Source organism: Rhynchophorus ferrugineus, unplaced genomic scaffold (assembly GCF_030347505.1).
Source record: "Rhynchophorus ferrugineus isolate W39M unplaced genomic scaffold, kcgeb_rfMv2 rfM13, whole genome shotgun sequence".
In the NCBI taxonomy this organism is placed as follows: domain Eukaryota; kingdom Metazoa; phylum Arthropoda; class Insecta; order Coleoptera; family Curculionidae; genus Rhynchophorus; species Rhynchophorus ferrugineus.
Genome location: NW_027472592.1, coordinates 852,649 through 858,648, shown reverse-complemented (window position 1 = coordinate 858,648; position 6,000 = coordinate 852,649).

Here is a 6,000-nt window from a genome sequence, read left to right as displayed (position 1 = left end):
TTTTGACCCCAGTTAGAAACAGACTCTAAGGTGTAAAATTTCGATTGCCCATATCTCGGAAACTATAAGAGATAATGCAATTTGGCTATCGGCAACGTAATTAGCAAGCCGAATATTACTTGGAATGTGAATTGGAGCGAAATCGCTAATTCATAAGACCATTTTACAATTCTGGCCCAAGTTAGAAGCAGACCCAATATTGTAAGATGTCGATAGTCCATATCTCGGAAACTATAAGAGATAATGCAATTTGGCAATAGGCAACCTAATTAGCATGCCGAATATTACTTGGAATGTGAATTGGAGCGAAATCGCTAATTCATAAGACCGTTTTACAAATTTGACCCCAGTTAGAAACAGACTCTAAGGTGTAAAATTTCGATTGACCATATCTCGGAAACTGTAAGAGATAATGCAATTTGGCAATCGGCAACGTAATTAGCATGCCGAATATTACTTGGAATGTGAATTGGAGCGAAATCGCTAATTCATAAGACCATTTTACAATTCTGGCCCAAGTTAGAAGCAGAGCCAATATTGTAAGATGTCGATAGTCCATATCTCGGAAACTATAAGAGATAATGCAATTTGGCAATAGGCAACGTAATTAGCATGCCGAATATTACTTGGAATGTGAATTGGAGCGAAATCGCTAATTCATAAGACCGTTTTACAATTTTGACCCCAGTTAGAAACAGACTCTAAGGTGTAAAATTTCGATTGACCATATCTCGGAAACTGTAAGAGATAATGCAATTTGGCAATCGGCAACGTAATTAGCATGCCGACTATTACTTGGATTGTGAATTGGAACGAAATCGCCAATTCATAAGACCGTTTAACAATTTTGACCCCAGTTAGGAACAGACTCTAAGGTGTAAAATTTCGATTGACCATGTCACGGAAACTGTAAGAGATAATGCAATTTGGCAATCGGCAACGTAATTAGCATGCCGAATATTACTTGGATTGTGAATTGGAACGAAATCGCTAATTCATAAGACCGTTTTACAATTCTGGCCCAAGTTAGAAGCAGAGCCAATATTGTAAGATGTCGATAGTCCATATCTAGGAAACTATAAGAGATAATGCAATTTGGCAATCGGCAACGTAGTTAGCATGCCGAATATTACTTGGAATGTGAATTGGAGCGAAATCGCTAATTCATAAGACCATTTTACAATTTTGACCCTAGTTAGAAACAGACTCTAAGGTGTAAAATTTCGATTGCCCATATCTCGGAAACTATAAGAGATAATGCAATTTGGCTATCGGCAACGTAATTAGCAAGCCGAGTATTACTTGGAATGTGAATTGGAGCGAAATCGCTAATTCATAAGACCATTTTACAATTCTGGCCCAAGTTAGAAGCAGAGCCAATATTGTAAGATGTCGATAGTCCATATCTCGGATACTATAAGAGATAATGCAATTTGGCAATAGGCAACGTAATTAGCATGCCGAATATTACTTGGAATGTGAATTGGAGCGAAATCGCTAATTCATAAGACCGTTTTACAATTTTGACCCCAGTTAGAAACATACTCTAAGGTGTAAAATTTCGATTGACCATATCTCGGAAACTGTAAAAGATAATGCAATTTGGCAATCGGCAACGCAATTAGCATGCCGAATATTACTTGGATTGTGAATTGGAACGAAATCGCTAATTCATAAAACCGTTTTACATTTCTGGCCCAAGTTAGAAGCAGAGCCAATATTGTAAGATGTCGATAGTCCATATCTCGGAAACTATAATAGATAATGCAATTTGGCAATAGGCAACGTAATTAGCATGCCGAATATTACTTGGAATGTGAATTGGAGCGAAATCTCTAATTCATAAGACCGTTTTACAATTTTGACCCCAGTTAGAAACAGACTCTAAGGTGTAAAATTTCGATTGCCCATATCTCGGAAACTATAAGAGATAATGCAATTTGGCTATCGGCAACGTAATTAGCAAGCCGAGTATTACTTGGAATGTGAATTGGAGCGAAATCGCTAATTCATAAGACCATTTTACAATTCTGGCCCAAGTTAGAAGCAGAGCCAATATTGTAAGATGTCGATAGTCCATATCTCGGAAACTATAAGAGATAATGCAATTTGGCAATAGGCAACGTAATTAGCATGCCGAATATTACTTGGAATGTGAATTATAGCGAAATCGCTAATTCATAAGACCGTTTTACAATTTTGACCCCAGTTAGAAACATACTCTAAGGTGTAAAATTTCGATTGACCATATCTCGGAAACTGTAAAAGATAATGCAATTTGGCAATCGGCAACGCAATTAGCATGCCGAATATTACTTGGATTGTGAATTGGAACGAAATCGCTAATTCATAAGACCGTTTTACATTTCTGGCCCAAGTTAGAAGCAGAGCCAATATTGTAAGATGTCGATTGACCATATCTCGGAAACTGTAAAAGATAATGCAATTTGGCAATCGGCAACGCAATTAGCATGCCGAATATTACTTGGATTGTGAATTGGAACGAAATCGCTAATTCATAAGACCGTTTTACAATTCTGGCCCAAGTTAGAAGCAGAGCCAATATTGTAAGATGTCGATAGTCCATATCTAGGAAACTATAAGAGATAATGCAATTTGGCAATCGGCAACGTAATTAGCATGCCGAATATTACCTGGAATGTGAATTGGAGCGAAATCGCTAATTCATAAGACCATTTTACAATTTTGACCCCAGTTAGAAACAGACTCTAAGGTGTAAAATTTCGATTGCCCATATCTCGGAAACTATAAGAGATAATGCAATTTGGCTATCGGCAACGTAATTAGCAAGCCGAGTATTACTTGGAATGTGAATTGGAGCGAAATCGCTAATTCATAAGACCATTTTACAATTCTGGCCCAAGTTAGAAGCAGAGCCAATATTGTAAGATGTCGATAGTCCATATCTCGGAAACTATAAGAGATAATGCAATTTGGCAATAGGCAACGTAATTAGCATGCCGAATATTACTTGGAATGTGAATTGGAGCGAAATCGCTAATTCATAAGACCGTTTTACAATTTTGACCCCAGTTAGAAACATACTCTAAGGTGTAAAATTTCGATTGACCATATCTCGGAAACTGTAAAAGATAATGCAATTTGGCAATCGGCAACGCAATTGGCATGCCGAATAATACTTGGATTGTGAATTGGAACGAAATCGCTAATTCATAAGACCGTTTTACATTTCTGGCCCAAGTTAGAAGCAGAGCCAATATTGTAAGATGTCGATAGTCCATATCTCGGAAACTATAATAGATAATGCAATTTGGCAATAGGCAACGTAATTAGCATGCCGAATATTACTTGGAATGTGAATTGGAGCGAAATCGCTAATTCATAAGACCGTTTCACAATTTTGACCCCAGTTAGAAACAGACTCTAAGGTGTAAAATTTCGATTGACCATATCTCGGAAACTGTAAGAGATAATGCAATTTGGCAATCGGCAACGTAATTAGCATGCCGAATATTACTTGGATTGTGAATTGGAACGAAATTGCCAATTCATAAGACCGTTTTACAATTTTGACCCCAGTTAGAAACAGACACTAAGGTGTAAAATTTCGATTGACCATATCTCGGAAACTGTAAGAGATAATGCAATTTGGCAATCGGCAACGTAATTAGCATGCCGAATATTACCTGGAATGTGAATTGGAGCGAAATCTCTAATTCATAAGACCATTTTACAATTCTGGCCCAAGTTAGAAGCAGAGCCAATATTGTAAGATGTCGATAGTCCATATCTAGGAAACTATAAGTGATAATGCAATTTGGCAATCGGCAACTTAATTAGCATGCCGAATATTACTTGGATTGTGAATTGGACCGAAATCGCTAATTCATAAAACCGTTTTACAATTCTGGCCCAAGTTAGAAGCAGAGCCAATATTGTAAGATGTCGATAGTCCATATCTAGGAAACTATAAGAGATAATGCAATTTGGCAATCGGCAAAGTAATTAGCATGCCGAATATTACTTGGAATGTGAATTGGAGCCAAATCGCTAATTCATAAGACCATTTTACAATTCTGGCCCAAGTTAGAAGCAGAGCCAATATTGTATGATGTCGATAGTCCATATCTAGGAAACTATAAGATATAATGCAATTTGGCAATCGGCAACGTAATTAGCATGCCGAATATTACTTGGAATGTGAATTGGAGCGAAATCGCTAATTCATAAGACCATTTTACATTTCTGGCCCAAGTTAGAGGCAGAGCCAATATTGTAAGATGTCGATAGTCCATATCTCGGAAACTATAAGAGATAATGCAATTTGGCTTTGGTTTGGTTTTGTTTGGTTTGGTTTGGTTTGGTTTGGTTTGGTTTGGTTTGGTTTGGTTTGGCCAACAATTCTGGCCCAAGTTAGAAGCAGAGCCAATATTGAAAGATGTCGATAGTCCATATCTAGGAAACTATAAGAGATAATGCAATTTGGCAATCGGCAACGTAATTAGCATGCCGAATATTACTTGGAATGTGAATTGGAGCGAAATCGCTAATTCATAAGACCATTTTACAATTCTGGCCCAAGTTAGAAGCAGAGCCAATATTGTAAGATGTCGATAGTCCATATCTCGGAAACTATAAGAGATAATGCAATTTGGCAATAGGCAACCTAATTAGCATGCCGAATATTACTTGGAATGTGAATTGGAGCGAAATCGCTAATTCATAAGACCGTTTTACAATTTTGACCCCAGTCAGAAACAGACTCTAAGGTGTAAAATTTCGATTGACCATATCTCGGAAACTGTAAGAGATAATGCAATTTGGCAATCGGCAACGTAATTAGCATGCCGAATATTACTTGGATTGTGAATTGGAACGAAATCGCTAATTCATAAGGCCATTTTACAATTTTGACCCCAGTTAGAAACAGACTCTAAGGTGTAAAATTTCGATTGCCCATATCTCGGAAACTGTAAAAGATAATGCAATTTGGCAATCGGCAACGCAATTAGCATGCCGAATATTACTTGGATTGTGAATTGGAACGAAGTCGCTAATTCATAAGACCGTTTTACATTTCTGGCCCAAGTTAGAAGCAGAGCCAATATTGTAAGATGTCGATAGTCCATATCTAGGAAACTATAAGAGATAATTCAATTTGGCAATCGGCAACGTAATTAGCATGCCGAATATTACTTGGAATGTGAATTGGAGCGAAATCGCTAATTCATAAGACCATTTTACAATTTTGACCCCAGTTAGAAACAGACTCTAAGGTGTAAAATTTCGATTGCCCATATCTCGGAAACTATAAGAGATAATGCAATTTGGCTATCGGCAACGTAATTAGCAAGCCGAGTATTACTTGGAATGTGAATTGGAGCGAAATCGCTAATTCATAAGACCATTTTACAATTCTGGCCCAAGTTAGAAGCAGAGCCAATATTGTAAGATGTCGATAGTCCATATCTCGGAAACTATAAGAGATAATGCAATTTGGCAATAGGCAACGTAATTAGCATGCCGAATATTACTTGGAATGTGAATTGGAGCGAAATCGCTAATTCATAAGACCGTTTTACAATTTTGACCCCAGTTAGAAACATACTCTAAGGTGTAAAATTTCGATTGACCATATCTCGGAAACTGTAAAAGATAATGCAATTTGGCAATCGGCAACGCAATTAGCATGCCGAATATTACTTGGATTGTGAATTGGAACGAAATCGCTAATTCATAAGACCGTTTTACATTTCTGGCCCAAGTTAGAAGCAGAGCCAATATTGTAAGATGTCGATAGTCCATATCTCGGAAACTATAAGAGATAATGCAATTTGGCAATAGGCAACCTAATTAGCATGCCGAATATTAGTTGGAATGTGAATTGGAGCGAAATCGCTAATTCATAAGACCATTTTACAATTCAGGCCCAAGTTAGAAGCAGAGCCAATACTGTAAGATGTCGATAGTCCATATCTCGGAAACTATAAGAGATAATGCAATTTGGCAATAGGCAAC